The following is a 10,944-nucleotide window of genomic DNA, read 5'->3' on the forward strand; positions in this document are numbered from 1 at the left end:
TTCAATATAGTTCCGGAAACATTAGCCAGAGCAATTAGACAAGAGAAAGAAATAGAAGTAAAAATGATTGGAAAGGAAGAAATTAAATTATCATTATTTGCAGATGACATGATACTGTACATAAAAAACATCAAAAATTCAAGCAAGAGACTGGTAGATTTAATAACCAAATTAAGTAGTGTAGAAAGATGCAAAATCAACACTCAAAATTCAATAGCATTGCCATACACAAACAACAAATGCACCAAGATAGAAATTATGGAAACCATACTTTTCATAATAACACCCCCAAAAATGAAATACTTAAAAATCAATATCACAAAGAAAGTAAAAGATTTATACATTGAAAATTATAGTACTCTGTAAAAATGGATCAAAGGGATTTCAGAAAATGGAATGATATTCTTTGCTCCTGAAGAGGAAGAAGTAACATTGTGAAAATGGCCATACTCCCAAAACTGTTATACAAATTCAATACAATCCCAATTAAAATGCCATTAGTATACCTCACAGATCTAGAAAAAAAATTCTTAAAATTCATCTGGAACCAGCAGAGACCTAGAATAGCAAAAGTAATCCTGGGTAACAAAGCAAAAGCAGGACACATCACAATCCTCAACTTAAAAGTGTACCACAAGGCCACTGTGATAAAAATCAGCATGATATTGGCAAATAACAGATCTGAGGATCAATGGAACAGATTAGAAGATGTAAGCACACTCAGCCACCTTATCATTGATAAAGGGGCCAAACATATTCATTGGAAGAAAGATAGCTTCTTTCATAAATGATGCTGGAAATATTGGCTTTCTACATGCTGACAGCTTAAAATAGACCCATGCCTATCACCATGCACAAAACTACACTCAAAATGGATCAAATATTTAAATATTAAAACTGAAATATTAAATCTTCTAGAAGAGAAAGTAGGCAGAAACCTTAAGGCCATAGGGGTAGGTAAAGAGTTCATGAACAAAAATCTAACAACACAGGGAAAAAATAAAAAATTGGAATCTTATCATTCTGAAAAATTTCTATACATCAAAAGAAATCACCAACAGAGTAAAAAGAAAACCCACAAAGTGGGAGATGATTATAGCAGACTGTCCATCAGACAAAAGACTCCTATCTAGAACATATAAGGAACTTTGTAAAAAAAAAAATCAGGTCTCCAAAATTCATAGACCCAGTCCAAAAGTGGGCATCTGAGATGATTATACACTTTACAAATGAAGAGATACAAATAGCAAATAAATATATGAAAAAATATTCAACACCTTTGGTCACTCAAGAGATACAAATTAAAGCAAAGCTGAGATGCCATCTTACACCAGAAAGAATGAGTATCATCAAGAAGTTAACCAATAACAAATGCTAGAAAGGCTGTGGGGAAAAAGGAACCCTTCTCCATTGTTAGTGGGAGTGCAGGCTGGTCCAACCATTATTGAAATCAGAATGGATATTCCTCAAAAAGCTAAGATTGAATGGCCCATTGAAGCCAGCTATTCCCCTCCTAGATATTTTTCCAAAAGAACTGAAATCATAGTATCACAGGAATATATATGCACCCATGTTTAGAGCAGTGCAATTTGTCATAGCTAAATCTTGGAAATAACCAAAATGCCCATTAACTGAGAAATGGAAAAAAAAAAAAAAAAGCTATGGTATTTTTACACAATGGAGCACTATTCAGCCATAAAAAAGGATAAATTTGAGGCTTTTATAGATAATTGGATGCAGCTAGTAACAATCTAGGTAATTGAAATATATGAGATCCACACATGCAAACATCATATTACCTCCCTAGTGTGAGAACCTGAAAGAGCAATAAAAATCTAAATGTACAGTGTTATTTGAAAGAGAAAGAAATTGTTCAATGGGAAGGAAAAATGGGGATGAGGAAAAGGACAAATGAAAGAAGGGAAAGAAATATACTTAGGTATATATGCAGATAGTTTGGATAATTATATTATTGATTTCTGCTGATCTTTTGAAAGAAGCAGTTAATGCTTAAAGTCTTTTTTACTCTCATTTTTCTCCTCTTTTGAATTTCTTATAACTTCTTTGTTACTGTTTTGTTTTTCTTCATTAGATGAATCTTATACATTTATATCTGGTAATCTGATCAGCTAATTTGAAGATAGCATCATGTAATGCAGCAACTATTGTTGAATTCCTATTACTTTGTTTGGTGAAATGACATATTGTTTCTAATTCTGGGGTGTTTTATTTTGGTCTATCACTATTTTGTATTCTTTAAAAGAAAAATACTTGTCTGGACAATAGTGAGACTTAGTGCTGTCCCACATACCTAGACTCCAGGAAGGGGACCCTGTGGACAGAAACGTCCCTGTTCTTGGGGAGCCGGGAGCCGGTCCACACACTATGTAGTGCTGGCATTGCTAGAGCACAAGGACGCACACGTACTTGTGTGCACACATCATGCAACCACACACAAAAAGCATATTTTTAAAGGTTTGTTTTTTGTCTAACCCAACATTACACTCTAAAGCTTGCTACTGTAAATATTTTTTAAAGGGCTGATTTACCCAAGCACAAGTGAGTAAAAAAATAATTCAGAAAAGCTAACAATTTGCCACTGTCTCTAATTGGCAAGCTGTCTTCAGAAACATTGAACACTAGCCTCAGGTATTCAACAGAGAGAACACTGAGGACCTAACTCTACCCACATGTTCCTTAAGGCAATGAAATTCTAGGTAATTCTTTGCTGTTTCTGCTTTTAAGGCCTCTGAAACTGTCTCACTTGTCCCTTATCCCTTCAACAACCAAAAGCATCTTTTCATATCATTTCTTCTTCCTTCTGATCCATCCCAAGCTGCAAGCAAAATGTGTAACTGTTAGTCTCAGCTGGGCTCTCAACACTGCCGGGTAGTGATATTGTATTTATTTTATAAATGTTTTCATTCTATCTCTCCCATCCATTCAGCACAGACCAAACCATGTGTGCTTGTGGAAAGACAATCTAAAAACAAATAAATTGCATACTAAATTCTAAAGGCTGAAGTATTAGGAAAAAGATAAAGCAGTGGAAAAAAGCAGGGAAAGGGAAAGGCAAAGGCAATCTGAGTCTGTTGAGTAGGAATCACCTGGAAATGTAGTGGCTGGCTCAGTCACCTCTGAACATGCTTTGGGAGCCAAGGAGCAGGCTGTGTAAAACCCTTAGGGTGGATCAAATAAGATGTGTGGCAAAAACAAAGAGTTCTTAAGAAACCCACTTTAGGACCTACCTTTTGTCCTGAATATGAGGGGAACATATTATCATCTTCCAGTGATCTTCCAACTGATCTGAAATTGCTTTAAAGTTCTCTCTTATAGTTTTACCAAAAGACACTAAAGACCCCACAGGTGAAACTAAGGATATCACTCAGGAGGCTACTGCAATAATCCACAGGGGTGGAAGGGCAGGTGTGGCTTGAACCAGTGGAGCAGTGACATAAATGGTGAAAAGTGGTTAGATTAGGGCAGTGGTGACGAACCTATGGCTCTCTCTCTCTCTCTCTCTCCTCTCTCTCTCTCTCTCTCTCTCTCTCTCTCTCTCTCTCTCTCTTCTTTTTCTAAACTAAGAACCTCACATTCAGGTTTAATCGTAGTTGACACCTTGCAAGAAATAGGTAGGGTTCTGGTTGCAGTTTTGGCACTTGGTCTTTAAAAGGTTTTCCATTACTTTGCTAGGTATATTGTGAGATGAGATTTTATGATGAATTAAAAATTGGGGGAAAAGACGAGTCAAAAATGCCTCCATCTGTGATTTCTTCTTTAGTGAAATTCTGTACTGTTACTTTTGCTTTTTTTTTTTTTTTTTTTTTTTTTTTTTTTTTTTTTTTTTTAATGTATTTAGTACAGAATCTACAGGATCTCACTACACAGATTAGACTCAAAATGATCCTCCTGTTTTCAGCTTCCCAACGCTGGGATCACAGACGCGTGTCACCACACCCTGTCTCAGTAGTTGTCTCAGAGCGCCCTGGAGGCGGGGCCAGCACGGAACGCTGGGAATTGAACCCTGGCAGGCCACTGCGCTCTGCTGAAGCAGGTGCTTTAATCCACTGATTATCTGGCTGGCCCCTGTACTGTTCCTATTTTTCTTTTCTTTTTTTTTTTTTAAATGAGCATGCAGCTTTTATTTATTTATTATTTTTCTGTATTTAGGACAGGGTGTACAGGGTCTCACTAGGTAAATCGTAGTGATTCTCTTGTTTTCAGCCTCTCAAGTGCTGGAATTACAGACGCGCACCACCACCCTCAGACTCAACCGCCATCTCAGCGCGCCCCAGGGGAATGCTGGGGATCTAACCCACTGCTCTGCCCAAGCAGGCACTTTAGTCCGCAGCTCAGCCTGCCCCCACCTTTTTTCCTTTCCTTTTCTTTTCTTTCCTTTCCTTTCCTTTCCTTTCCTTTTCTTTCTTTCTTTTTGTCTGTCTGTATGCCTTTTTAAAAAATGCATCCAATAATCTTCAACCTGGAAAGCTCACTTTCTTCAAAGCAACCAACTCCAACACATTCCCATTCTTAGTTGATGACCTTGCCTCCTACTCTTATGTAGAATTTAGAGTAGAAGTTCCTTAAGCCCTCACCAAATATCTCCCTCGGACTTCATCTCTGTTTAGTCTTGATCTGTTCTCTGTCTCCTATTGTTGCCATGATGAGCTATGTGTGCTCCTAAGAATAACTTTTCCATTTGTGCACTAAATCACCTTCCTTCCCACCCACCAGGAGTACTATCCCATTACTCTCTCCTTCCTCTCTCATCAGTGTATTCTGTTTAACATGAGCTCTTTCACTAGCCTATTTTTACCACTTTGATCCTATTCCTTCATTTTTCTCTAGAAAAAAAAAAAAAAAACTTCCAAAGTCTGTTGTCTACATTCAGTATCTGATTCTTCTCCATGTCCTTTTTCTTGAAAACATTTCAGTTAGTTTTACCCCTACTAATCCATCCAGTTTCTTCCATTTTACTAAGTCAACTTGCATTAAAGAAAAAAGAAAAACCTAACTGCCAGCCCACTTATCTATTATATTAGAAGTCAGCAACTTATCCTTGGTAATTTCCCTCAAAATGAACCAGTACCTTCTGTCATAACGTCATGATTTCCTGATTTTCCAGATACCTGCTGTCTCAATTATCCCTTTATCTGCTATCACAAAGAACCTAAACCTACAGGCCATCAGTTATATTGAAGTTTATTGGGAATTTTACTTTACCTTGTAAAAGGATGCCTTCTTCAAGGACAAAAGCTTTTAAATCCACCAAGCCTAAATCATGGAGATAGAAGCATAGATTCTCTCCCTGTGAGAGCCTGCAAGTATTGGGAACCAGGGACATGATGACTGCTGCCCTGTACTGGCATCCAAAAGACAGATCCTCTTCCTCCTAAGATGTCAGCACCAGCCTGGCCCCAAATAAGTTGTGGAGCAGCCTACTGAGAAATCCCTTTAAGAGGCAGCTCCACAGCTTACTTGGGTGTTGCCAAGAAGGTAGGGCCACTGGAAACCACAGTCTTCTTTTTTTTCCCCTGTATTTTTAGGGAAGGGACTACAGGTGTTCAGGGCTTATAGTGATTGTCCTGTTTACAGCCTCCCACATGCTGGGATTATAGGCACGTGCCACCACGCCCAGTCATTTTTCTGTCTTCTTGCTCCCCTGATGTTTCCTAAATTGTTAATAGTAAAGTATCCTTCAAATTCTTCTCAGTTATTAGATTTCTATGTGCACTTGGCAGTTACATTCAGTCTTATGTGTTTCCTTACTACATTCTTTTCAGAACTTATGCTTTAAACTTGAAACTTTACATTGAAATGCTTCTTTAGCTATGTAGTCTTGGAAATATATAGTAAACACCCCAAATCTGTTCTTCCCTATCATTAAGAATAAAGCAACGGGAACATCTTGATTTTCTTTTTCCAACTAATAACAGCCACTTCTTCCAAGTTCCTCAGGACAAAAAAGCAGGACTGCTTCACTTCTCTTTCTGTCACACTTCACCTAACACATCAGCAAATCCAGGTGGCTACACCTTCAAAGTTTGTCCACAATCCAATCAGCTCCTTTTAAACTCACTACTACCACTTAGATCCCCCCTCAATGCCACTCGTTAACTGAATTATTTAGATTTCTTTACCCCTCATCTCTAGACAGCCACTTGTGTTTCTGTGTAGTCTTTCCTCACCACAGCAGCCAGATTGGATCTGAAAGTCAGGTCATGGTGCTCAGTTCAGAATCCAATCCGAAGTCTGCACAGTGCTCTGTCAGCCTCTTCAGTGTTCCAGGACCATGTCCGGAGCACTCTTCTGGCAGATATTCTCATCACTGACCCCCTAGTTCCTCAGATCCTACCTTAGAATTTCTCTCCCCATCACCTCTGTGGTGCACACTATGTCTAACATTTCCTGAGCAGCCCGTTTGGTAAATTCATTCATCATTCACTATCACACCTCACTCCTTTTAATCTTCTGCATAATTCTCATCATCTGCTATTTTTCTTCTTTACTTGTTCATTTACTCCATCTGTATCACCTTCCAAAATGAGACTGGACACATTTTCTGTCTTCTTCACCTCCCAGGGCGGAGGAAATGCCCAACAAATACCCATCAAATGAGTCAATCAATCAGGTCTGAACTCCCTTAGAAACTGATGCCAAGTATATATGGCTGGTCAGGAGGGAAAGAGTGTTGGCATGAAAGGAAAAAATTGTACAATTTTTCATTTGAATGTTAGTGAATTTCTATTTCTTTTTTTTTTTTTTTTTTTTGGTGGAACCAGGGATTGAACTTAGACCCTTGCACTTGCCAGGGAAGCGCTTATTCCACTGAGCCATCTCCCCGGTCCCTGAATTTCTATTTCTTGCACTGCAAATATTGAAAGTTAAAGTCAACACCCATATCTTTAGCACAGTATTTCACCCATCCAGTTTGTTTTGTATTTTTTTTTCCTCTACATTCTAAACTTGTTTTGTTCTTCGGGTACAAATTCGTGAATTTGTATCATTCACACCACACCACTACTCCAGCCACCTGCCTTCCATCAGCTGGTTATTCCCTTTTCCTTTATTACTGGAGTGTTTGAACTTACTGTTTCTGTTACTTATGTGGTACTCTTCAAACAACGTAAGTTCATCTTTGAACCTTTGAAACTAGATTGCTATAAAAGAAAAATAGAGTGTTGTATTTACTCATGTTCATCTCTTTAAATTTTGGGGCCCTAGAGGCAGGGAAGATGGCTCAGTGGAATAAGCGCTTCCTTGAGTGGCAAGCACAAGGGCCTGAGTTCAATCCCTGGTTCTGCAATAAATAAATAAATAAATAAATAAATAAATTTGGGGGCCCTAATGCTTTTTAGTTCTTTATAAATTCTAGGGAGAAGACCTTTGTCTGAGTGCTTATTAGTTAAGATTATTCCCAATTTGTGGGTTGTCTTTTCACTCTGTTGGTAATCTATTTTGACATGCAAAAACTTCTCAATAAGAGGAGGTCCCAGCTTTTGATTCTTTCAAGTATTTCCTGTGCAGTTCGATTTTTGCTCATGAACTATTTGCATACCCCTATGTCTTCAAGAGTTCCTCCTACTTTCTCTTCCAGGCGATTTAGTGTTTCTCCTTTAATGTTTAGCTCGTTAATCCATTTTGACTTTAGTTTAGTGTATGGTGAAAGACCAGGGTCCAGTTTTAGTTTTCAGCATGTAGAGAGTGAGGTTTTCTGGCACTATTTATTAAAGAGGCTATCTTTCTTCCAGGAAGCATGTTTGGCACCTTTGTCAAAGATAAAGTGGCTGAGTATGTTTGTTCTGGCTTCTATATCTTCTAATCTGCTCCATTGATCCTCAGGTCTATTTTTTTGCCAATACCATGCTGATTTTATCACAGTAGCTTTGTAGTATAATTTCAAGTCAGGAATTGTAATGCCTCCTACCTTGTCTTTGTTGCCCAGGATTTCCTTTGCTATTTTAGGTCTTTTCTGGTTACAAATAAATTTTAAGAATTATTTCTCTAGTCCAAAAGGTATGTTGATGGTAGTTGGATAGGGATTGCATTAAATCTGTATAACAATTTTGGGAGTATGGCCATCTTCACTATGTTGCTTCTTCCTATCCAGGAGCATGGAATATCTTTCCATTTTCTGAAATCCTCCATGATCTCTTTTTTCAGAGTACTGTTATTTTCATGGAATGGATCTGTGACTTCTTTAGTTAGATTAATTCTGATGTATTTCATTTTCTGTGGTCTTATTGTAAAAGGTATTATTTCTCTAATTTCCTTCTCAGTGTGTTTCTTATCTGTGTAGAGGAATGCTATTGACCTTTGGGTATTGACTTTGTATACTGCTATGCTACTGAATTATTTGTATATTAATTCTAGTAGCTTCTTGGTGGAGATTTTTTTGAGTCTTCCACACACTTCTCAGAGAAAAATTCTAGAAGCTAATAAATACATGAAAAAATGCTTCCCACTATTAGCCATCCATGAAATGCAAATTAAAACAACTCTGAGATACCATCTCACTCCAGAAATAATGGCTATCATAAAGAAATCAAGCAACAATAAATGTTGGAGAGGCTGTGGGGAAAATGAACCCTTCTCCACTGCTGGTGGGAATGTAGACTGATATAACCATTATGGAAATCAGTATGGAGACTTCTTTAAAAAGAAGGACTAGAAATCCCATTGAATTCATCTATCACCATACTGGGAATTTTCTCCAAAAAACTGAAAACATCATATCATAGTGATTTATGTGCACCTATGTTTATAGCAGCACAATTTGTGATAACCAAATCTTGGAAGCAACTAAAATGCCCACCACCGGAAGAATGGATAAAAAGATGTGTTATTCTTATACAATGGAGTATTATTCAGCTATAAAGAATGATAAATTCAAAGCCTTGATATATAAGTGGATGCAACTTGAAGATATACTCATAAGTGAAATAAACCAGTCACACATGTGTAAGTATTGTATAATCTCCTTAGTGTAAGAACTCAAAAGAAAAACTAAAAATTGAAAGGTATAACACAATTAAAAAGAAAGCAAGAACTTAAGGATTAAACAGCAAAGAGAGGGCAAGGAGAAAAGCTAAGAAACATGGCAGGGGCAAAACCATACATCTATAGACACAAGATGGTTAAGGCAATGATCCTGAGAACCTCCATCAGGTTTTTGAAACTAGCAGCTAAATGGTACAATTCTTGCCCTGACTATATATATGCTGATACCTGTGAACTAAGTAACTACATCAAGCATAGCAAAGTGTAATACTAAGGCCATGCTAGGAATGCCAGTCATTCTGGCCTTCTAAATGTGTTCCTATGTCATATCAATTACTGCTATACTCTTTCTCAAGTAAATGTTTGTTTTTAAAAAATAGGTAATAAGTGAAAACAAGAGACAAGAAAAAAATGTCATAAGACTGTCCTTTTTCATTCATGTTTCTATAGCTAGAGTGATCTCATTTTATTTTATTTTATTTTATTTTACTTTAAGTATTTTTTCAGGGTCTCATTATGCAACTTGGACTCAAAGTGATCCTCCTGTTTCAGCCTCCCCAGCTCTGGGATTGCAGGCATGTACACAGTGCTGGTTTTCAGTGGCCAGCTTGGCAGGTCCCATAGGGCATGCAGTACTGGGGATTGAATCCTGGGTCCTTGTGCTTAACAGGCAGATACTTAGATCACTGAACTATCTCTCTGGCCCTAGAACGATCTTCTAAATTGCAAATAAAATTGTCCTGCAGTTTCCTTGCACTTTCAAGATAATTTCAACATCTTTGCATTGTATTAGGATAAAGGCAGTAATTCCCCAAGGAAAAAAAAAAAAAAAACAGAACTGGGCATAATGGCACCCTGCAATTCCAGCATCCAGGAGTCTATGGAGGAGGATCACCATGAGTTCAATGCCAGCCTGAGCTATATAAGCGAGTTGCAGGCCAGCCTGCACTATGTGGTGAGACCTTGCCTCAAAAAACAAACAAATAAACAAACACAAAACATGCAGTGTGTTGTTTATGTCTTAGGTCTCAGCTCTCAGTCTACTTTCATCATTCAAGATAGGTAAAGGGACCTCCTTTAGAGCCTCATATAACTAAACTCTCTTTGCCATTAAACCTTTGTATTCCCTCTTATTCCATCACTTCCTCGGGGTTGCCATCCTGACCCAGTAGACTCTAAACTCTCATTTCTAGTCTGTCATTGAGCTGTATCTCTTTTTTATCAAAGCTATAACTGATTTTCGATTGTACACTCATTTCATTACAACTACTGAGACAGAGAGATTTATTAGCCTCTAACAGGGCATTCCTATATGTCCATACTGTACGTGCAATGATATAAACTTTCAATGAATACTTGAATGAATTTATAGATGAATGAATGAATATCATCAAGCATGAAATACCATGAAAAGGCAGAAAGAACCCCACATGGAGCAGTGAGGTCAATGTCCTCTCAGTCTTGACAACATTGATTGGTTTCCAGAGTGATACTGCAGGCTTCTGGAGCCCTCACATGTAGCTTTAGGTTCAGTGTTTCTATTGACTGGTATTTTTCTTAGATTTGTTTCAAAACACACATCAGTTCCTATACTCTGTTGCTACATTAGTTGTTTTTGAGAACTAATAACCAAAGAAAATTAGTCCTAAATCTGAATTGCTTGATTCTACGACTTCTACTACTGAATGTGCCATTGCAACTTTGGTACCTCAAGAAGCCCTTCTTGCTTTAATGAGTCTGAGACATCAAAATTAAGCCTGAGATGACCACATAAGTCATTTCATAATAGTGAATTCATTATTATCTTTAAAAATATGTAAAATAGGGTACTTCATTTCTTAATTGGAAACAAAAAGAAATTGTCCCAAGTTCAAAATTTCCTCACTGAAGTTAATTTTATTGTACTTCTGTTGCAGTTAAGTGAAACAAGGATGCAGAGTAGAT

The sequence above is a fragment of the Octodon degus genome, unplaced genomic scaffold, assembly GCF_000260255.1.
Source record: "Octodon degus isolate 3935 unplaced genomic scaffold, OctDeg1.0 scaffold00196, whole genome shotgun sequence".
Classification (NCBI taxonomy): Eukaryota; Metazoa; Chordata; class Mammalia; order Rodentia; family Octodontidae; genus Octodon; species Octodon degus.